General features: G+C 41.5%; 1 long non-coding RNA gene across 1 annotated transcript; it reads right to left on the minus strand.

Moving 5' to 3' along the window:
- Positions 1-7,193: 7,193 nt before the first annotated feature.
- LOC140730013 (uncharacterized) lies at positions 7,194-16,274 on the minus strand. Its single transcript, XR_012099478.1, has 3 exons — positions 16,237-16,274; positions 10,601-10,676; positions 7,194-7,450 (listed from the first exon to the last, which is right to left on the minus strand). It is a non-coding gene; the product is annotated as an uncharacterized lncRNA (long non-coding RNA).
- Between the last annotated feature and the right edge of the window lie 7,969 nt (positions 16,275-24,243).

The following is a 24,243-nucleotide window of genomic DNA, read 5'->3' on the forward strand; positions in this document are numbered from 1 at the left end:
TGCAGCAGATAAATGTTAGAGCCAGAGAGATGGTGATATGACAGGACAAGAGGCAACAGGTAATAGACAAATTGTCACCTTTGGCAACAATAATGATAGCAAGGAGAACGGGGGCAAAGGAAGGAAGTAACCACAATCTGTCGTCCAACCATTGATTTCTTTCAGCTTAATATTCTTCTGGCCCAGTGATGGAAAGGGTACATACAGCTTAGAGTGAGGCTATTAAGCCCTTCAATTCCATGCTGACTCAATGCAAGAGCGATACACCTGGCCCTAGTTCCCTGACTACTCAGTGTTTTTTCTCTTTCCAGTACTTTAAAGTTTACTTTTCAATGCCATGATAAAATCTCAGGTAATGTCAAGTCAGAACAACAACTTACTTTTATACTACTTTTTATGTTGTAGAACAAAACTGGGCAAGATTAAGGAGCAAAAGTTTAACTAAAGGTAGGCTTTAAGTAGTCTCTTAAAGGAGAAGAGAAATGTAGAAAGGCACAGAGGTTGGATGAGAAAATTTTAAATCTTTGGGACTTTGTGAATGGGGGAACAAACAAGAGTTATCCTTTATATTTATTTTGTTCTGGTGAAGTTTATTCTATTATACGCTAAGCTTTGGGATTTGTGCGCAAATGCTGTGGGGCATGGGGTGATACGTTGTGCAATATTTGCATGTGCCCCCTGACTCATGCTGTACGAATTTAAACAAACACTTCTAGGTGCTGAAACAGTTCTACACTTTATGCATTATTTAAATCAGTAAGGAAAGGAGAAGTATAATATAAAATAATTACAAACATTCTTCAGCCCTTTCTTTACCTCTTCCGCTTAACACCTCCCAGCTCCTCACCTCATCACCCCTTCCCCCACACATCCACCTCCCCCCTTGACTCACCTAGCACCTGGCAGCTTGTACTCTTCCCCTTCCCCACACCATCATATTCTGGCTTCTGACTGCTTCTGATGAAGGGTCTCGGCCAAAAATGTCAACTATTTTTTTTTCCCCTTCGTAGTTCCTCTCTGACCTGCTGAGTTCCTCCAGCATTTTGTGCAGTGTAGTTCAAGATTTCTAAAATCTGCAGAATCTTTTAGGTCTGTGATCCTGCGTTCTCTATCTGTTAACACAAGAGATTCTGCAGATGCTGGGAAATCCAAAGCAACACAACCTGATGTGGCCTCCTCTACATTGATAACATCCAACGTAAACTGGGGACTGCTTTGTCGAGCACCTCCACTCCATCCCACAAAAAAGCAGTGTTTCCTGGTGGCCAACCATTCTAATGCTTATCCCTATTCCTGTTGCAATATGTATGCATCTCCAAAGCCTCCTCTTCTGCCACGATGAGGCCACTCTCAGGTTGGAGAAGCAACACCTCGTATTCTGCCTGAATAGCCTTTTACCTGATAGATTGAGCATTAATTTTCCCTTGTGGCATTTTTCCCTCCTCTGTCTGGTATTTTTTCTCTTCTTCTATTCCCCAGTCTGGCCTCTTACCTCTTCTCCTCACCTGCCTATCACAATCTCCTGCTGCACATCCTCCTTCTCTTTCTTCCATAATCTACTCTCCTTTCTTATCAGATTCCTTCTTCTCCAGCCCTTTGCCTTTTCCAACTGTCACCTCCCAGCTTCTTACTTCAACCACTCTTTCCTCCAACCACTTGGCTTCACCTATCACCTTTTAGCTTGGCCTCCTTCCCCTACCTGCATCTATTTATTCCAGCATCTTCCCCCTTCCTTTGCAGACCTGATGAAAGGTCTTGGCCTGAAATGTCAACTGTTTATTTATTTCCATAGATGCTTGCTGCCTGACCCTTCATTTTGTGGGTGTTGCTCTATATATGTTAAACCTTGCAACATAAATAGCACAAGCAGTATAAACATATACAACAGAAGCTGAAATTAATAAATAGGATAAAAAGATGCCCCATAACCTCCAGCAATAATTAGAGTAACTTTTAATCAAAGATTAAAATTTAGTTAATTATTAAAGGTGAGCGCACTGAAACAAATATCTCCACCAGATGGCAGGACATTTCCAAGGCAAAGGGGATACATGCAGTGCACTGCATGGGAGTTCTGTAAAAGGGGAAGAATTCTTCACAGTTCTCAAGATGAAAACTGAGACAATAAATTGAAGGATCAGTGCAGGTGGGTTTAGTAAAAGTTGGCTTGTGCTACACAGATCTCCTGCTGCTAAGCCCACAGAGCAACATATTAAAATTGGACTTGCACGTTTTTCCACAGCATAATAAATTATGACCAGTTGATAGGGTTTTTCCAGAATATTTCTAAAATACTTCTAAGCCATTGGTAGTGTAGTGGTTAGCACGACAATATTACAGCTCTTGAGTCCATTTCTGACACCGACTATAAGGCGGCTGTATGCTCTCCCCATACAATGGGTTTACTCCAGGTTTTCCAGTTTCCTCCCAGAGTGCAAAGACATACCATTTAGTAAGTTAATTGGTCGTCGTAAATTGTCCTGTGATTAGACTAAGTTTAAAAACGCGGATTTCTGGGCGGCATGAGTTAATTGGGCCGGAAGGGCCTGTTCTGTTTTGTATCTCTAAATAAATATATTAGATGTTGTCTGTATTTTACATCTAATTGTTTGTATTTTTTCCTCAAAAGCAAGTATTTAACTGAGGTATTCAGAATGGTTCAGGTTCCAAGTGTGCCATTGCCTTGAAAAATATATTTTGTGTTGATTTGAATTCACAATTATTTGTATACCTTTCTTTTGGTTGCATCATACACTATTTGAAGATTGATTTGACTTGACAGACAGGATGTGTCTAACATATAAAGCAACAGGATACGCTTGGTCAATGCTAGAAATTCTTTAACTGTTATAGTTGGCAGCGCATTTAATTTATTTCCCATTTTCTGTATTTATTACAGCTTTCAGTTACAAATGTAAAAACAATGAATTACAAGGCAGCAAGGTCATTCTCTGTGCTTCCTAACAAGATAACACAGTCCATTTTGTCTTACACCCTGTAATGCTGAATGCTTCTTGTGTCCTGTAGTTTTAAGCATATCAGTTTCCCATCAACCTTAATTAATGGATTTTGTGCCAATAAATCAACAAATGGTGACCTTTTAGAGGTAAATCTGTAATGTTCGACACTGTCTTGTAAAATTGAAAGATTATTACATGGTTCTCTGACTTTCGAGGGAGTCAACCTCCCCAAATGCCTCAGTGTTCAGGGGAGTACATAGCTAATTGCCTTATCTCTGACCAAATAAAGTGTGGGAGGTTGGACTAAACAGCCAAAGCTTTGCCTATCTGACTGGAAAAATTAACTGATAAAGTTGAACACCCAGCATCTTTCAGTGACTAGAGATTCCTAGACTATTTTTATGTTATTGCCTCCCCATTACTAATCTTTGATTTAGGTGCTTAAAAAAAATGAGCGTAGCAATAAAATAGATATCATGCAAGTTAATTCATGGCATTACTGCACCTATAGAAACATACAGTATACTTTAATGATTTAATTTGTTGCTATCTACACAAAACTTTGACACATTTGTTTAAAAGCAATATTTTCTGTGTCTCTTTAACATAATATCAATGTACTGAGAAAGAAAACCTGAGTGCCTCTCTCAATGGCAGGTTGTCCAAAATGCTTTACTGGCAGTGAAGTACTTTTGAAGTGTATTCCCTGCTGGAATGTAGATAATGCACCAGCCAAATTTGTGTCCAGCAAGTTTCTTGTGAGCAGTGATGTGATGATGACCAGATAATCTGGTTCTTTGCTGATGAATTAAAGATCAACATTAATCAGGATAGGGGAAGAAATTCTGTTCTCTCCGCTTCAAAGGGGACTTGTGCTTAAGCCTGAGTAACAGAAGGCCAGCCGGACTTTAAAATTATGTGTAAGATTATGAGGGAACTCAATAAGGAGGATGCAAACAATCTTTTCGCCAGGGTAGAGGAGTCCAGAACTAGGGAACATAGGTTAGGATGAGGCGGGAGATGTTCAAAAGGAACCTGAGTTGCAACTTTTTTATGCCAAGGGCGGTGAGTATATAGAGTGAAATGCTGGAGGAAGTGTTTGAGGCAGGTATCACACAAGAAGTACTTGGAATAGTACATAGAAGGGCAGGGATTAGAGGGATATGTCCATGGTGGTTGGCATAGACTTGTTGGGCTGTACGATCTGTATCTGTGCTGAATTACTCTCTGGCTTGTAAGTCTGATCCCATAGCTTACCCCAGGTTGCTGGCTACTCTGTCTGAGGCCTGTTGCTATGGCGAGATGCCAGTTGTGAGGGGAAAAGGGTGCTCCAGATGAGGAGGGTTGGTTGTGATTCGTTCTAATTCTGGTGCCCTAATCTTATAGAAAGGTTGACAGCCATCTCAACACACCACCTGGGATGAACCAAAATACCTAGCAGGAAACATTAAGTAGCAGGGTTTGCAAATAATTTAAAAAAAGTTCAGTGGCTTTTCTGATGAAAGCACATTGACTTGAAATATTAATTCTGTTTCTCTTCTTACAGATGCTGCCTAACCCATTAAGCATCTCCAGCACTTTTGGTGTTTTAGTCCAGATTCCAGCATCTGCAGCTTTCTGCCATTCAATTCAAATTCATTCCTGATATTGAAATACTGGCAGATTTTCATATCTCAACTTGTAGTCCAGTATCAGAAATTTTGCTCAAAGTGATTCAATAGGCTGCTGGTGAAATGCATTAAGCATCCTTTGGAGTAAGGGAATTGTAGGTGAAATCTCGGTTCTCTGCTGATACTGATCTGGTAACCGTGGGTGTGGATCAGTATATCCATGCCTCAGATATCCTGAATATTGTTACCTCAGACTTTTCCTTCTGATTGCTATCTATAGATTCCCACTAAAAGACACAATTACTGATGCCTGGCAAGTACAGAAGCAGTCTTGTGTGAAGTGTCCGTTAGCTAGCCAATTGGATGAAAAGTGGCTCGGTAGGTTTGCTTGTTTCCGAGTCAGAGGCTGTGCGATCTAGGCTGACACTCCAGTACAGTAATGAGAGTCCTGCATTGTTTCAAAGTCTGCCTTTTAGGTGGAATGCACATAAAATATCCTATTTTGAAAAAGAGCAAGAGTGGCATCAATTTTTTGCTGCTAATGTAATATATCCACCCCCCCCCCCCAAAAAAAAATACAGTTTATCTGGTCCTCATCAAACTGCTGTTTCTGGGAATTGCTATTTGTGGCTTTTGCAACTCTGATCATGAAAGCAGGCCCTTTGGCCCACTGAATCGGAGCTGATCATCTGCCAAAGGTTAGTTTTATATGTCACATGTACATGGAAGCATACAGTAAATACGTCGTTTGCTTTGAATCCCAGGAATGTATTGGGCAGCCTACAAGTGTTGCACGTTTCCGACGCCAACGTAGCATGCCCACAACTCACTAACTCTAACCATACATCTGTGAAATGTGGGGGCAGATTGGAGGAAACCCAGGTGGTCACAGGGAGATCTTACAAACTCCTTGCAGGCATCAGGGGGAATTGAATCGCAATCGGTAATCACTGGTACTGAAATAGCCTTACGCTAACTGCCGCCCTACTTATTTGCATTAACTGACGGACTCCATTTATTTAATTTTCCCCACAATTTCATCAATTGTGTCCAGGTTCTACCGCTCAGCCAGGTTTTAGAGGCAGTTTACCGTGATTAACAGCCTACCAACCTGCGTACGTTTGGAGGGAAACTAGAGCCTCCAATCACAGGGAGAATATGCACGTTCCACACAGGTAGCATCTGAGGCCGTGATTGAACCTGGGCTTCTGGCACTTCGAGGTAGAGGCTCTGCTAGCTGAACATCCATGCCAGCCCACTGTGCCTGTTTCAATAATACTTACTTGGCTTTGCAAGAAACGAGAGACTGCAGATGATGGAAACTGGAGCAGCAAACACGATGCTGAAGGATCTCAACGCATCAGGCAGCATCTGTGGAGGAAAGTGGATGGTCAACCTTTCAGGCAGAGAGCTGCCATCTGGAGAAAGGGCTTTAGAAAATTGTGAAAGGGGCATGAAATTGTGAAGGGTGCAATATTCATCCAAATATTTTATTTCCTCTTTGCAGGTTTATACCACTTAGAATAAGGGGATTAAAGGGCTGTTGATACTGTTGTAATTGTTGTTTGGTTTGAACCTTGATGCAGAGAAAGCAGAGACTGTGGATTAGGGGCAGAACATGTTTGAATCCAGTTCATACTATTAGAAAGCAGAGACCAGAGAACTCATAAATATTATTTGTTGCTTAATGGTCATACACAGAGAAGTTACCCTCAGGGTACAGGAAAAGCCAACAGTCGTGCACCCTGCAGATGGATTTCACATTTTTTGTTTCCTGTTCCTCCTCTCTTCCTAGTTCAATACAATGAAACCTTGTGTGTGTGTTGAACTGTATTTAAAATGCTTTTAAAATAACAAACAGTATAAATATACTGAGTTGTCTCCTCGTGCCAAGCCTCTCTTCCTCCATCCGCACACACACACACATATTATGGTGCTTCTCTGTGCAAACCAACTTGTGCAGCATAAAGGCAGGACTGGTGGTCAAAGCTACATTATGTATTACATTTATAATAGCCACTTATATTCCCTTTTTGGAAGCTGTAATTACTGATATAAAACCTGATAAAAGCTGATACTTTTCAAAGCAGACTGGACCCGAACAATTTTTAAGTTAACCACAATTATGATAATAATTATAATATTTGGCTGTTTTCCCTTTTTTGGAGCAATCTTTCTGACATTTGTAATATAATATCATGGCATTGGATTTCAAGCACATCTGAGAGTGGCAGAGCAAGAGGTGCAGTTATTAATCATTTCTAATCAGATATTGGAGTAGCAATGTTTTGTGCAATATTTACATTCACATGAAGAAAGGTTTTGTTCTGGGTAAAATAACCTGGCTGTGGGGTGCACTTGCACTATGCAAAGAATACTATTAGACAGTTGACCATGAACTCTCCAGAATAGATGTCACCCAATAGAATGAACATGGCCATAATTGCTTCAGGAATCCATCAGAATAATAATACTGAGCCCTAAAAAAACACAGAAGTGTTCGAAAAAGTGCAATACAGTGGCTTGCTCCTGTGTAAAGATCATATGGCAAAATGACTTCCAGCAGGCAAAATACAACAGAGACTTGGTCCAAGCAGAGCTTTAATGAGCAAAATGTGTCGGAGCGTATTTCATATCATTAAAAGTCAGAACACTGGCCACCATCTGTTATTGTGCAACTTCCAATAAACTCTGGGGATTTTTTTGAATGCACATTGTAAACATTTTTAATAAAGATGCTTTAGACACCAGTTGAGCAATGATGGAAAATTGTGCTTTATTCACCAGCGATGTGTCCTCAGAGTCCATTATCACTGTGATGTGAAGCCGTGGGCCATCCAACATCAGGTTTTGGTTTAATCATAGTGTATAGTCAGCTTACTGAAAAAAAAAAGGACAGGAAACTGGCTGTAATTTGATATAATGCTGCATGAATAATAACTTAAAGATTCGCTTTCCTTTCTCATTGGTTCTAAACATTTCTATCTAGCCTTCCATCAATGGACGTTACTGTCTTATTCTGTCTTGGTAGAAAGAGGTGGATTGTTTTCTTGTAAGATATCCATTTGTAGAACCTCCTCATCCTTTTTCTTGAAGGACCAAACCCTAAATGAGAAGGTCAGGCTTCCGACTCAATCCTGAGCTGCTTAGGAAATGCATAAAGATAGCCTAAGGCTATTAGGATCTCCGGTCTTTGCCCATTCCTCCTAACGAGTAGAACAACTGGAACTAGGAGTCCATTGGTGGCATGTTTCGGATTTAAGGCTTCCATATAGGCTCTCTAAAGCTGTTTTTAAAGGATAAAAAGAATGCAAAATTCACTGGACTTGGGTGACAAACAGGATTTGGTGTCTCTATATTGTGTCAGAAATAGTAGACATTGCTAGGGGCATTTCCAAATGCTGCCAGAGCTTAGACACACAGCTCATCAGCTAGACCATTTGGATCTAGGCGTCAATGCTATCAGCCTTCTTCCAGATGCTGCAGATAGTTGTTCACTTCACCATTCACGCTCTCGCAATTTCCAAGGGCAGGGGCAATCTTCCCAAGATTATATGGCCCTGAGAGGCTGGAGGACCACAAAACCTGCAGGAGGGATGTCCTCTGCTCAAGGCGGGGGTTATGAGAGGAGAAAGGGTGCGGGTCAGCTTTCAAGATTGTAACTCAAAGATAAAGGGCAGGAAATGGAATTTGTTTTAGGGCAGACAATTTTCCACCGGAGCATGGAAATCCTGTCAAGTACAGCACCCGGTAGCAGTTCTGGTTCCCAGTCTCCAGGGACTCAATATGGTGCATCTATCAGTAAGTTACCAGAGGAGTGACTTTAATGACAAATAAGCAATCTCTGAATGCCTGCAAGTGTCCAATTCTACCCTGCCTGCTCCTGTACTTTGTCACAGAGTCACAGAGAAAACAGCACAGAACCAGGGCCTTCAGCCCTCCTTGCACACTCCAAGCAGGATGTCCATCTAACCAGGTCCCACTCTGACCCATAGCCCTCTAAATCTTTCCTAACCATGTACCCGTTTCAGTGTCTCTTACATGTTGTTACTGCACCTGCCCCAACCACTTCCTCGTGGAGCTCATTCACTGTACACACAAACCCTGTGCGTGAAGAAATTGCCGTCGGACGGGGAAGTGCCTGAAGTCGGGTCTGGTGAAACACCAATGAGTTCCCTAGAGCAACTGATTAATTAACTGTGGGATTGTGGAATATAATGGCTGATTCAGGCTGGAATAATCCCATGACTGAGAGGCAGAGAACTGAGGTGATTTGAACCCCTTGGATGCCTGTGTTATCTGGGACACTCCTACCGCATGCCCACTTAACCCATGAAGAGGAATTTTAGGTACAGGGTGTATTTTGAAATGGTCATTGGAAGGCAGGGTTTTTATTGCAGCGAAGTGTTGGGATATTCCAGGAAGGGTCAGGGTTGAGTGTGAGCAGTGTGCAGGGTAAGCTATGAGCGTGTGGAGTGCTGTGCTGCACGGGGACTGTGAATGCAGGGCGAATGTGATTAGCCCATTAAATAGATTGCCCTGTGGAGGCCCTTCCGCATCTGCGGGTGTGTGAGTGAGCAGCGCCACTGTGCTTGAAAAGATGACTGGGGGTGAGTTGTAGGCATTGCACTACTGCTTAATGGAGTAGAAACAGGACTCCATCGAACTAGTGCAAGGAAACAGGGAAATCCTGCACCTAAATCGGCATGCCTTTGTTAGAGCAAGCAGGAAATTGGGCATTGTTGGCTAACGCTGCATTAGTGTGATGCCCAGTTGTGTAATGTTTGCTCCTCACTACACAGATGCCTTTCTAATTTCCTCAGCATTCCCCATCATGGCAATTCTGGGTTTGGGAATGTGCCGTGTGGTTTAGGGTGGGCACTTTTAGAAAGCTTGCAGAGGGTATTGATGTAGTTAGAGCTGGTGAGGATGGAGTGCCACAACTGCTGATCTAGGGACCTCCAACCCACCACACTGTTGCATCACACTGTACTGACAGGTAAAGACAATTGAAGGCTTAATCCATCTATTCCATTCTGTTTTTTTGTGTCATTCCTTATTCAGCATTCTTTTTTATTAGAGTTTATATTTCTAGTAGTGTTAGTGTGTGGCAAAGTGGTTAAGGCATTGGTCTAGTGATCTGAAGGATGCTAGTGTGAACCTCAGCTAAGGCAACATGTTGTGTCCTTGAGCAAGGCACTTAACCACACATTGCTCTGCGACGACACGGGTGCCAAGCTGTATCAGCCCTTGTCCTTCCCTTGGACAACATCAGTGGCGTGGAGAGGGGAGACTTGCAGCATGGGCAGCTGCTGGTCTCCCATACAACCTTGACCAGGCCTGTGCCCTGGAAACTTTCCAAGGCGCAAATCCATGGTCTCTCGAGACTAACAGATGCCTATTTTTTAATTGTATTTCTAGTATAATTTAGTTTTGATACATCCATCCCAGCACCTGCAAAGTGTTGATGTTCTGCATCTGTGTCTGCAGAATTGATGCATTAAAGTATTACTTGATTTAGCTAGTAAAGATGATGGGCTATAACTTCAGTCACATAACCCATGTTTCTTTATTATGTGCATTTTGATTTAATCATAGAGCGAAAGTCAATCAAATGTACAGAATGCTGGACATTTGAAATATAAACAGAAACTATAAAATAACTAAGCACGTTCCCTTCCATGTTATCTGTGGAAAGAAAAGGAAACAAAGTTTTGGATCTACAACTCTTTGTCAGCACTAACAGCATAGTGGTTAGCACAATGCTTTTTCAGTAGAGGCGACTGCGGATCAATTCCCACCCCTGCCTGTAAACAGTTTGTGCCTTCTCCCCGTGACCATATGGATTTCCTCCGGGTGCTCCGCTTTCCTCTCACAGTCCAAAGGCGTACTAGTTGGTAGGTTAATTGGTAATGGTAAATTGTCCCATGATTAATCTGGGATTAAATTGGTGGGGGGCAGGGGGTTGCTGGGCAGCATGGCTCAAAGGGCTGGAAAGGCCTAGTCTGCTCTATCTCAATAAATAAATACCTTAGAGTTACTGAAGGTTCGGACAAAGCATCTTCCTCCAGAAGCTTCAACTCCATTTCCGTGGATGCTGCTTGACCTGCAGAGTACATAACGTCATTTTAGAATACTGCTTCTGAGCATCGTACTGCCTCAGTATGAGGCGGTGAGGCAGTGCTTGCTGATCATTGTGCAATGTCTGTTCGATGTTATTTCTACAACAATGGAATGCAAGAATGCAATAAAGACACGATGTGGGTCGGAGGCTGAAAAACAGGCCCCAGCAGAAAGAAGCAAGCCTGTCTGACTGTAGCTTGGAATGATAAACCTAACCATCATTCTGGGGGCTACCACTGGAGATGATATCAATAGATTCCGATTCCATATAGCAATGCAGGAAGGGTACTTTGTTTCACGTGAGTAAACCAGACTTTTTTGATGGGTGACTTTGGGATTAACCGGATCAGACAGGATGTACCTCTTAGAATTCAGCATGGAGAAGGAGAGAGCAATCAGGATATTTCAAATTTTTATTACACTTATATTTATTTGGACATTAGGTTGATGGGGCCTGCTGGATTTTCGTTGGAGTTGACCCCATCCCGATTGCCATACCTGGCATCAGAGGAGCACATCCTGAGAACAGCATGGCCCACCTTACCAAATCCCAGCTCAAGCTGGCACACTAGGAAGGGCAGCCATTCTCGATGAGAACTGCTGCTTTAAGCTTTCCAGCTGTTGTGCATGTTAGTTCAGTCTGTATAAACAGGAGGGAGCTAACACTGCAATAGTAGTGAAAACGGTATGCATGTCAACTTTAAGGAGATGGAGATTTCTAAAATATATCCCCAAAAGCTGTGGGAAAAGAGTTACAAGTCTTCTCCAGAGCCAGAGTTGTGAAACATGCTTATTTGAGGTCAAAGTTCAAGACTTCCAGTGGCAGCAGTGGATTGGCAAATATATTGGGAAAGCACAAATCAAAGCTGTTAACAATGCTTGCCATTTAATTTATTGAGTAACCTTTTTTGTGCACACTGGGAGGATATTGTTCAAAATTCCAGGCTGACAGGAACCAAATGGACGAAGCCTTTGGTGGGATTGGCAATGACAAGGCATTGACTGAAGTCTGGCTTCTTTCAGACTAGGAGCAGGACAAGTCAGAACATCAATGATTTTAATTACACGGTCAATCACTGGCTCGTATGCTTTCAGCAGCCTGGACCTGGTGTTCCAAAACACATGATTCTCCACCTCTACACCTTTCCCCCCCCCCTTCTATTTAGATACTTATTACAACCAACAGCTTGAGTAAGCATTTGCTCACTCTACAAAGTATGGTTAGATACTGCTTGCCCACCTCTTTTATGTCACACCCTGAGCAGTTTAGCTCTGTTATTAGTGATAAATAAATGTGGGCTTTGAAATATTCTGATTGCTGTCTCCTTCAACTGAAGAGAATATGCTAAGTTCCAGATCCTGGTCTGTTTAATACCAGATCACACATAACCACCCATCAAAACAGCCTTGCTTACCCATCTGAAATAATGCACAACTTACACATTATAATTGCGGGGGCAATAAATCACGAGGCTGGTTTCCTAACACAGCACATCGTCAACAATCATATTATGTTTTCTTAGGAATATAAATGAAATAGTTAACAGAAGAAAATTCTCTTTTAAGGGGAAATATTCTCCCAATATGCATATACTTTAGATAGATAGATAGATAGATAGATAGATACTTTATTCATCCCCATGGGGAAATTCAACTTTTTTCCAATGTCCCATACACTTGTTGTAGCAAAACTAATTACATACAATACTTAACTCAGTAAAAAAATATGATATGCATCTAAATCACTATCTCAAAAAGCATTAATAATAGCTTTTAAAAAGTTCTTAAGTCCTGGCGGTAGAATTGTAAAGCCTAATGGCATTGGGGAGTATTGACCTCTTCATCCTGTCTGAGGAGCATTGCATCGATAGTAACCTGTCGCTGAAACTGCTTCTCTGTCTCTGGATGGTGCTATGTAGAGGATGTTCAGAGTTTTCCATAATTGACCGTAGCCTACTCAGCGCCCTTCGCTCAGCTACCGATGTTAAACTCTCCAGTACTTTGCCCACGACAGAGCCCGCCTTCCTTACCAGCTTATTAAGATGTGAGGCGTCCCTCTTCTTAATGCTTCCTCCCCAACACGCCACCACAAAGAAGAGGGCGCTCTCCACAACTGACCTATAGAACATCTTCAGCATCTCACTACAGACATTGAATGACGCCAACCTTCTTAGGAAGGTTTGTACTCCTAAACGCAAAATGTCAACTTGCACACGGTAAGTCTGTGTGTGATAATGCGGTCTATAAGCCCATTCACTTTGTGCATTGCAATAAACTAGAAGATAGAAAGCCGGCAGAGCTTCATCAAGATGGGAACTGCCTCAACCAATACAAGCAAAGGGTTCTCTGGCTTCCAGTGAGACCAATTTAAAGGATGTTATCAGGAAATTGATGGAACAATGAGGGGATTCGTGGTTGTTATTGATTGACTACAAGACAGTGGCCAGCCAGTGGGGCCATTCCTTCATGGCTCCGATCACCTGTATTTGGTCCTGCTCTCTGGAGTTTTTCATGTTATACCCGTGATCGTGGAATTTCCTCCGAGTGCTCTGTTCTTCTCCACATCGCAAAGGTGTGACGGTTAGTAGGCTGACCAGCCACAGTAAATTGCCCCGAGTGTGTAGGTGAGAGGAGTGAGGGGCAATAGAGGAGAATAAAATCAGATTGGCATTGGATTATTGCAAAATGAATTTTTGATTGTTAGTCCAGACATTGTGGGCCAAAGGATCTATTTCTTGCTAGATATTATAAACAACCCATGTTTCTTTGCTTTTTCTTTTTTTTTAGTTAGTGGTTAGTTTGTTAGATTAGTTCTTTTTTTGGGGTAAATTTTTTTCCCTTCTTTTTCTGCTTTTTTTTCATATTGTTATACCTAGTTTGTTTTTTTTTGTCTTGTTCATATTATGTTCGTATCATGTATGATTTTGGGAGACTTAATTTTATTGTACTTATTGTTTATGTACCCTTCTATGTTCATTTTAATTTTGTAATCCCACTAATTATGTATTAATTTTTGTTATCTCAAGATGTTGATATTAATAAAAACATTGAAAAAGAAAGGATCTATTTCTTGTTGTATAATTCCACGATGGCATTGATTTGAGGGTCATATCATTTGGCAGGTCCTGTCTGAATAGGCAGACAGAGGCGGACACCTTAATTTAGGCAAGACAATGTATAGGATTCAGAATCTGTCCTTCAATACAGTTCTGGAGTGAGGTGGGAATATACGGATTTTTCACAGGAAGAAACTATGTCTTCAAGGGGCTTGGATATGTTACTGTTCCACTTTCTCCATTTCCTGAGCCTGCTGACATTATTGCCTGGTATTTACTTAGTGGTTCTAAAGACCCATCAGATAGATGGTTAGTGGTGAATGTTTTACTAGTGAGCGTGTGGCTGATGGATTTAGTAGCACGGTAAGAACTGAGGCGATGTACTCCTAAACTGGCAGAGGATATGAAGTAAATCAAATAAGAATGGTGCCAGGACTAGATTCACTCTTTTTGCTTTTGATATCTCTACCATGGGCAAAAGAGTCTGAGCATCTAACCTCTCTATGCCAAAGGAAAGGCTGGGTTCATCTTCACCGGAACATGGGACACTGCGAGGGTGACTTGATAGAGGTTTACAGAATAACCTCTGAGGGGCGTGTGGGTCCAAAGACATACCAGTCGGCAGGTTAATTGGTCACTGTCAGCTGTCCCATGATTATGCTAGGATTAAATAGGAGGATTGCTAGGTGGCATGGCTATTCCGGGCTGTATCTCCCTAAATAAAAATGAAAATGGTAGTTCACACAAAGAGTGCTGAATCCCTGGAACTAGCTGTCAGTGGAAGTGGTAGAGGCAGACATAACTGTAATGTTTAAAAAGCACTTTAACAAGGGCATAAACTGATGTGGACCTAATGGGGTTGGTATAGATAGGTATCACACAACATGGCTGAGGTGAGTCGAAGGACCTGTTTCTGTGTGGTACAATTTTATACCACCATCAGATCCTCAGTTCTTGTTCATAATAGGGAAAGCATATCCAGTCTATCTAATCTCTTGCAGTCTCAAAAGACTGCAGTCCAAGCAGCATCCCATTGACTCTTCTCTGTATTCTCTTCAGTGCAATCACGCCCTCCGAGTGAGGCCTAACTTGTATTTCATAAAGTAGCAATTTAACATCCCAACATTTATATTCTGTTCCCTGACCTACGTGTTGGTGAGAGTTTTAGAGGAGGGCTGAATTGCTTAATTCACTGGGCTGAACATAGCAGCAAACACTTCAGTCTTTTCTCTGGCACTCACGTTATCAGTGAGGAGCCTCTTCCTTCCATTAGCTGGTAAATTGCCCACCACTAAATGTGGCAGGAAAGCAGAGCTTTGATCCGATCTGCTCATTGTGGAATTGCTTATCTTACTCTATTGCATATTCTTTGTGCTACTTAGCCTGGATGTAGTCGGTACCTCATTTTCATGTATGCCTGGTGCAGCTCCTGCTATGCCCTGTTACACTCATCACAAAGAAGTGTTGCTTAATTGTATTGGTGGAGTGCACGATATTTTAGACTTTGAGGTCACAGATTCTGCCATTGCACATATCTGCTGTTGCTGATGGCCCACAGAAACATAGATGTTTTTAGATGCCAAATCCGTTCTGAGTCTATCTTTATTGATCCATTCAACAGGATGCCAACTCAAATCACTGCTGAAAGAGCACACCTATTGGCTAACAACTATAACTTATCTGGCCTCTTAAAATATATTTTTGTTCACCACTTCTATATTTAGAATGATCTCTGGATCATTTGTACCAATTACTATTTCCAACTGAGTTTCTGCTTTGTCATTCTGTTTTGTCTTGGCGTACATATGTATGGACGAATGGTTAACTATATGGACCATTCGGCTTATTATTTGCTTCTAAACAAATCTAGCTATAAAATCCACTTCATAGCTTTCGTTGGGATAAAATCACTTGGTCATCTTGTTGGAAACCGAGCAGCACGAACAGACAGGAGAAATGTTACCTCTGCTACCTGCACAAATTATACGTAAGATTTAATTTCAGCCAGCTTCATTAGAATTACAAATTCTTAGCTTGCTGCACTGCTTCCACTCACCCCTGGTTCTTCTTATTCAACATGGACTGAAATGAAAGTACACAATTTACTTAGAGTCTTAGAGTAATTCAGCATGGAAACAGGCCCTTTGGCCCAACTTGTCTGCACCATCTAAGCTAGGCCTGTTCTTCTAGGCTTCGGCCGATATCCCTCTTAACCTTTCCTGTCTATGAACTGTAGTTACTGAAATCAAAGAGCTGAGCCGGCTGGGAAGGAGACTGCTCACGTGGAGAACTGTAGACTACAGTAAGGCCCATGGAACACTGTGTGGACAGTTTTCTTATCTGGAGTCTTCGTGAGTTTTGTTCTCTGTTAACGTCACCCCTTAAGTACCAGATATCTAAACAGCTACCAAGATTACAATCACCATTTTCTTTTTGTGCTTACTCCCTGCTGCATAGCACAATACATTGTAAAGAGTTAATACTTACCTGAAGTGTCAAAGTGTGAAATCACAGCAATCTTAAAGTATTTTGTACTGCAGCTCTCTGGCACAGTAACACAAAAGTTTTACAAATTGTTTTAATCTATCGTTGTCGGATAAGCAACTGCAGTGGAATGCTTTAATCTACTTTTACAGGATAAGTAAGTGTTATAGACCACAGTGATCCCTAAGAGAAGATCAGTAGAATCATTAGCTTCTACAATGTGACCATAACCTAGAAACAAAGCAAAATTCCAGTCAGTTGCAAAATAGTCTGTACTAAATTAAGCAATTGTGAAAACAATTAAAGATTCAGATTGCCATTAATAGTTATTCTCCCTTTTTTGATTTTGTTCAAATTATACTTCAAAACATTTTTGATTTAATCCCACATACTGTGCATAATTTATAAAGTTTCCATTAGTATATAGAAATATAACTGGAGACGCAAGAAGCCACTCCCTACACACAATATTTACCCATATTGTGATTTTGTGATATTGTGACAAAGCATTAGCTACTTTGTCTTACTAAGATTTTAATTCTGGCAAGTGCAGAATGTCCTACAAAACTAATTAAATTGAGCTTATGGAAGGAATCCAATAACTAAGCACTTAACAAAATGTGCTTGAAATTGGGAAGCTTGCTTGAGGCAAATTCGGGATTGGTTCCAAATTTGCATCATCTGAGAGCTAGAAACACCAGAAGATGAAGACTGTTGAAACCATGCAGCTGAATAGGCTAACCAGTAACTGGGGACATTGATATTCAAGACCTCTATCCCTAGAATAATTAAATATATTGTGGATTCTGGTTAATTTAGCTATTGGCTAATCAGGGCAGCTGGTTACTTTGGAAAACTCTTAAAGAACAAGATAGAAAGAGGCCAGGATTATTGTCATTTATTTGGGACACTATGCTGCTCAATTGGGACTGGGGATTGTTGCCAAACAGTTTATAACTAGTGTCAGACATGTACACTTGTGTGGCCGTTAGACACTACATCTTGCTGCGAGCAAATAGTTTTAAAATGTTGTCAATTGTGTGTGCTTGTGCTTAAAAAGCAGTGCTTTCTCTCCTCGAAAGTTGGCGAGAAATAACCAGTAAGGCAATTCTGAATGGATTTGCTTACTGCAGTTGCTTGGAGATGCCAGAAACGGCTGGGAGTGAAAAATGAAATGATTTTACTACTTCAACAAGTTATGACCTACGAAGAATTTGAAGGTATTGATAATCATCTTGAATGTTACAATGAAACTAAAGATTTTGGGATGCAATCATCGATAGCATTCTATGAAGGCAATCCATTATCTACACTAGGTGTCTGCACTAATTTTGTTCATTTACAGTCAATCAAAAATATGTGGCAGCATTCAGGTACACTAGATGAATTCCTCTGTCGATAACAATCAGGAACTGATACAGTTTTCTAGTACTGTAGTAGTACTGGCAATGTTCTAATTTGTTCTGTATTTCATTTAATTACATAATTTGTAACTCAGTTAAACTGTAGTTTGTGTTTTTTATATCTTTTTTACTATTTCCTTGAAACTTTGGCAGCTGCTTAATTGGGGCAAAGTGTATTGGTCCCGATGTGTCCCAATTAACTGGAATCTGCTGTAATTGTACCAGTATTGAATAAAGGATTTAAGAGACCATCTTAATAACAAGTGACTACATTTTCAAAGTGGCTCATTGATTGCAAAGCACTTTAAGATTTCATGAAGCTGTGGAAAGAGCTATAAAAATACAAGTATTTTGATTATGCAATAAACTGAATTCAGTATTTTGAGTAGGAATTTGCTCCTTAGTTACAGGAGGCGCAAAACAGGAAATGACTGTTAAAAGTACTTTTGGGGGACTTAACATATTTGACTAGCATGCCACTATTAGCAGCCAGCAGAAGAATATCACTGGAATACATATAACTGTGTGCCCACCAACAATGATAACGGAAATTTTCAGCTGACATCTTTTTCAGTCATTTGATTTTAACTAAGGTCCTACTTCAAAAACAATATAAAATGCAACCCATATTTCTTCATGACCTGAGCATTAAGCAGGCTTCTGAAGAGACAACATTTGGAAAGGAGATTCTGAAGAACTTACAATAAATCCAGCCATTAGCTCTTTTTAAAAAAAAAAGATTTTGGCAAGCTCCCGTGGTAAAAGTAGTTACTATTACAGAAATGTGTGGACCAATATTTGCTAAATATAGCTGGTTTAAAGCAGTAATAATTTTAATGTTAAGAGCTTATTTGGATCTCGGCTTGAGTTGATATCAAAATTTTAATTTTTAATATCCAGTAAAAGACTGGTGGATAAAATGTGAGAGAATTGTTCACCTCATGAAATCATAGCTTACAATTATTCCCTTGATAATATTTTTTATTTGCAGTCTACTGAATTCCAATCCTAAACTCAATTTAGAATGAAAACATCAGAATTCTCTGGAGAACAAATGTCATGGGCTTCATCATTCTTTGGATCACACTCAAGACCTACTGCCTCGACAAACACCCCTAATTTAATTATTTCCTTCCACCTATGAACACAGACAGTTGCAATGGGCAGTCTGTGACTGTACCGTTAACGTATAGATTAAAACTCAGATAATCTGGCATGCTTGAGTCTACAAAATGTTGGACTAGATATTTTCCTGGACTACACAATTTTACTTCTAATAATACCCAAACAAAATTTTATTTTGTGATTTTTCATTACATATTATGCGATAGTGGAATAAATTTCCCAATAAACCCGGTGAGTTTAGGGACAGCAGAAAGTAGAACATAATGAGTTTCAAGTTGCAATCTTTAGCTTGCACATTTCAGATGACCCCGCCTCAGTGTTTCTGACTCTAACCTTGGCCCTGGCCATATACCCATGGTACTGTACCTGAATTCAGCAGAACTCTGCACTTCTGGCTCCACCCAGTTCACAGTCTGCGCTATGAGTGAATCAAATGCGAAACCATCAGAATTTCTGAACAATCGGATGCTAGATTATCAGAGTTTTAGTTTATTATTTCCAGAATACTTTAAAAAAATTATATTGCTGCACTGTCTGCAACTAAGCCACATAGAACTGAACCATTCCCAGTTCCTTCAAACCTCTGCAGAACATAGAAAATCTACAGCACATTATAGGCCCTTCGGCCCACAATATTGGGCTGACCATGTAACCTAATCTAGAAGCTGCCTAGAACAAGTAACCTACTCTAGAAGCTGCCTAGAATTTATCTTCCACATAGTACTCTATTTTTCTAAGCTTGGTGTACCTATCTAAGAGTCTCTTAAATGACCCTATCGCATCCACCTCTACCATCTTCGCTAGCAGTGCATTCCACGCACCCACCACTCTCCGTGTGAAAAACTTACCTTTGACTTCCCCCTTGTACCTACTTCCACGCACCTTAAAACTATGCCCCCTTGTGCTAGCCATTTCAGCCCTGGGAAAAAGCCTCTGGCTATCCACACAATCAATGCCTTTCATCATCTTATATACCTCTATCAGGTCACCTCTCATTCCCTGTCACTCAAAGGAGAAAAAGCCAAGTTCACTCAACCTGTTCCCATAAGGCATGCTCTCCAATCCAGGCAACATCCTTGTAAATCTCTTCCACACTCTCTCTATAGCATTCACATCCTTCCTGTAAAGAGGTGACCAGAATTGAACACTGTACTCTTCCAAGAGGGGTCTAACTAAGGTCTTATATAGCTGTAACATTACTTCACAGCTCTTGAACTCAATCCCACAATTGAAGGCCAACACACCATACAATTTCTTAACAACACTGCCAAGCTGCACAGCAGCTTTGAGTGTCCTATGGACATGGACCCCAAGATCCCTCTGATCCTCCACACTGCCAAGTCTTATCATTAATATTATATTCTGACTTCAAATTTGACCTACTGAAATGAACCACTTCATACTTCTCTGGGTTGAATTTCATCTACTACTACTCAGCCCAATTTTGCATCCTATCAATGTCCCGCTGTAACCTCTGACAGCCTTCCACACTATCCACAACACCCCCAACCTTTGTGTCATCAGCAAATTTACCAACCCATCCCTCCACTTCCTCATCCAGGTCATTTATGAAAAACACGGAGGGGTCCTAGAACAGATCCCTGAAGCACACCACTGGTCACCGACCTCCATGCAGAATATGACCTGTCTACAACCACTCTTTGCCTTCTGTGGGCAAGCCAGTTCTGGATCCACAAAGCAAGGTCTCCTTGGATCCCATGCCTCCTTACTTTATCAATAAGCCTTGCATGGGGTACCTTGTCAAATGCCTTGCTGAAATCCATATACACTACATCTACTGCTCTACCTTCATCAACGTGTTTAGTCATATCCTCAAAAAATTCAATTAGGCTCGTAAGGCACAACCTGCCTTTGACAAAGCCATGCTGACTACTCCTAATCGTATTATGCCTCTCCAAATGTTCATAAATCCTGGCTCTCAGGATCTTCTCCATCAACTTACCAACCACTGAAGTAAGACTCACTGGTCTATAATTTCCTGGGCTATCTCTACTCCCTTTCGTGAATAAGGGAACAACATCTGCAGCCCTCCAATCCTCTGGAGCCTTTCCCGTCCCCATTGATGATGCAAAGATCCTCACCAGAAGCTCAGCAATCTCCTCAATTAAACACAGCCCTGGGAAAAAGTCTCTGGCTATCCACATGGTCACGATCAATGCCCCTCCTCTTCTTATACACCTCTAGCAGGTCACCTCTCATCCTCCGTCGCTCCAAGGAGAAAAGGCCAAGTTCACTCAATCTATTCTCGTAAGGCATGTTCCCTAATCCAGGCAACGTCCTTGTAAATCTCTGCACCCCTTCTATAGTTTCCACATCCTTTCTGTAGTGAAATGACCAGATCTGAGCACAGTACTCCAAGTGGGGTTTGACCAGGGTCCTATATAGCTGTAACATTACCTCTCAGCTCTTAAACTCAATCTCACGATTGATGAAGGCCAATGCACCGTATGCCTTCTTAACCACACAGTCAACCTGTGCAGCAACTTTGAGTGTCTTATGGACATGGATCCCAAGCTCCCTCTGATCCTTCACACCGCCAAGAGTCTTACCATTAATACTATATTCTGCCATCATATTTGACCTACCAAAATGAACCACCTCACACTTATCTGGGTTGAATTCCATCTACCACTTCTCAGCCCAGTTTTGCATCCTATCAATTTCCCGTGGTTACCTCTGACAACCCTCCAGACTAGCCACGACATCCCCAACTTTTGTATCATCAGCAAACTTACTAACCAACCCTTCTACTTCTTTATCCAGGTCATTTATAAAAAGCACAAAGATGAGGGTTCCCAGAACAGATCCCTGTGGAACACCACTGGTCTCCGACCTCCGTGCAGAATATGAACCATCCACAGCCACTCTTTGCATTCTGTGCTCAAGCCTATTCTGGATCCTCAAAGCATGGTCTCCTTGGATCCCATGCCTCCTTACTTTCTGAATGAGTATCGCATGGGGAAACCTTATCAAATGCCTTACTGAAATCTATATACATTACATCCACTACTCTACCTTCATCAATGTGTTTTGTTACATTCTCAAAGAACTCAATCAGGATTTTAAGGCATGACCTGCCCTTAACAAAGCCATGCTGACTATCCGTAAGCAGATTATATCTCTCCAAATGCTCATAAATCCAGCCTTTCAGGATCTTCTCCAACAACTTGCCCACCACTGAAGTAAGACTCACTGGTATATAATTTCCTAGGTTATCTCTACTCCCTTTCTTGAAAAACATTTGCAACTTTCCAATTCTCTGGTACTTCTCCCGTCCCTATTGATGATTCCAAAGGTTCAGCAATCTCCTTGCTCACCTCCCACTGTAGCCCGGGGTATATCTTGTCCGGTCCCGGTGACCTATCTAACTTAATACCTTTCAAAAGCTCCAGCTTAATGTCTTAACACTTTTTACTTTTTTCCTCTTTCTTAATGTCTATATACTCAAGCGTTTCAGTCCACTTTGAGTTATCCCCACAATTTTCAAGGTCCTTTTCACTGGTGAATACTGTAGCAAAGTATTCATTAAGTTCCTTTGCTACCTCCTCTGGCTCCACACGCATGTTTCCACTCTCACACCTGATTGGTCCTATTCTCACATGGCTCATTTTCTTGCTCTTCACATACTTGTAGAATAACTTGGGGTTTTCCTTAATCCTGCTCACCAAGGCCTTTTCATGGCCCCTTCTAGCTCTCCTAATTTCATTCTTGAGCTCCTTCCTGGCACCCTTGTAATCTCCTAGAGTTCTAACAATACCTCTAACAGGACAGGTGATGCCCTGCTTCAGAGGGCAAGGTTACACATGGGACTTTGTCCTGGCTAAATTGCCTAGACCTCTGCATGTTGCAGAGTTAGTTGATTTTAAAACCTGTTGGCTCATGGATGCCAAAGACTTTGGGTCGTGACCCTGCTTCTCCAGTAAGTCCCCGACAATGACACTGTCAAGAGCATGCACCACCACGAGTGTGTTTACTCAACTGCTGGGCAAATTCCCAGACCTCACCAAGCACTCATTCTCCACTGCAGTCACAAAACATGGGGTTGAGCACCACATTCCTACAACTGACCTGCCAGTCCGTGCCCGTGCACGTAGATTGGACCCTAAAAAGCTGGCAACCACAAGCGCTGAGTTTGCCAACATGGAAAGATGCGGAGTTGTATGCTGGTCAAATAGCCCCTGGGTTTCACCCCTCTCTATGGTCCCAGGCCTGATGGGGGCTGCCACCCAAAAGTCCGAACTCCAGACAGGCTCACAATGCTGGTCTTAGTGAATTCTGGGCGGGGGCATGCAATAAAAGCTTACATAATTTACAACCACCGACATTGAGTTGGGCTTCACTTTAACAGGTGGATCTGACATGATTACATAATTATTGCATTTCAGGTTCAGCTTTTTGGAGTTCAATAATGAGTTGCTGTGGTTTTTTCTTAAACATAGGATGCCTCGTTCCATTTTATTTGTGAAACCTACACCTCCACCACTTCCAATTTAGATCACTTTGCTTCATTCAATGATCATCCAAGGGTAAACTAGATTTGGTGTCACATCTTTCTATCTCAATGTCATTTATACCTAATGCTGTTGCCTCCTGAGATCGCCATAAGATGGGATTACAACATCTATGGATTAGAACAGTTCAAAGGGAATGAATTTATTTGCATAACACAAATAAGGTAAAATTGAGGAGAGGAGAAATTACAGAAAATATTGCAGAAGAATACTTACTTTGTTTGGGTCTCAAAGCTACAGCAGGCAGACCCATAACTGTGCCCATGTTATCTATTTAATAGGCATTCACTGTAATGGTCCCATTGAGAAAAGGGGAAGTGCAGATACTGACCATCATATTGCATTTGGTAAAATTCAAGTCACGTTTGTTCCCAGGTTCCATTTCCAGCTGCATTTACATTAATGTAGGCACATTAGGATACATGGGTACATGGCAGGATACTTGGAAATGTGGAGGAGCAGTGGGATCTGGGGGTACATGTCCACAGATCCCTGAAAGTTGCCTCACAGTTAGATAGGATAGTTAAGAAAGCTTATGGAGTGTTAGCTTTCATGAGTCGAGGGATAGAGTTTAAGAACTGCGGGGTAACGATGCAGCTCTATAAAACGCTGGTTAGGCCACACTTGGAGTACTGTGTCCAGTTCTGGTCGTCTCACTATAGGAAGGATGTGGAAGCATTGGAAAGGGTATAGAGGAGATTTACCAGGATGCTGCCTAGTTTGATCAGGGATAAAGGGAGGTAGGGCTTTACTCTCTGGAGAGGAGGAGGATGAGAGGAGACATTATCATGAGAGGAATAGATAGAGTGGACAGCCAGCGCCTCTTCCCCAGGGCACCACTGCTCAACACAAGAAGACATGGCTTTAAGGTAAGAGGTGGAAAGTTCAAGGGGGAAATTAGAGGAAGGTTTTTCACTCAGAGAGTGGTTGGTACGTGGAATGCACTGCCT

This window comes from Hemitrygon akajei, chromosome 7 (genome assembly GCF_048418815.1).
Source record: "Hemitrygon akajei chromosome 7, sHemAka1.3, whole genome shotgun sequence".
NCBI classification, from domain to species: Eukaryota; Metazoa; Chordata; class Chondrichthyes; order Myliobatiformes; family Dasyatidae; genus Hemitrygon; species Hemitrygon akajei.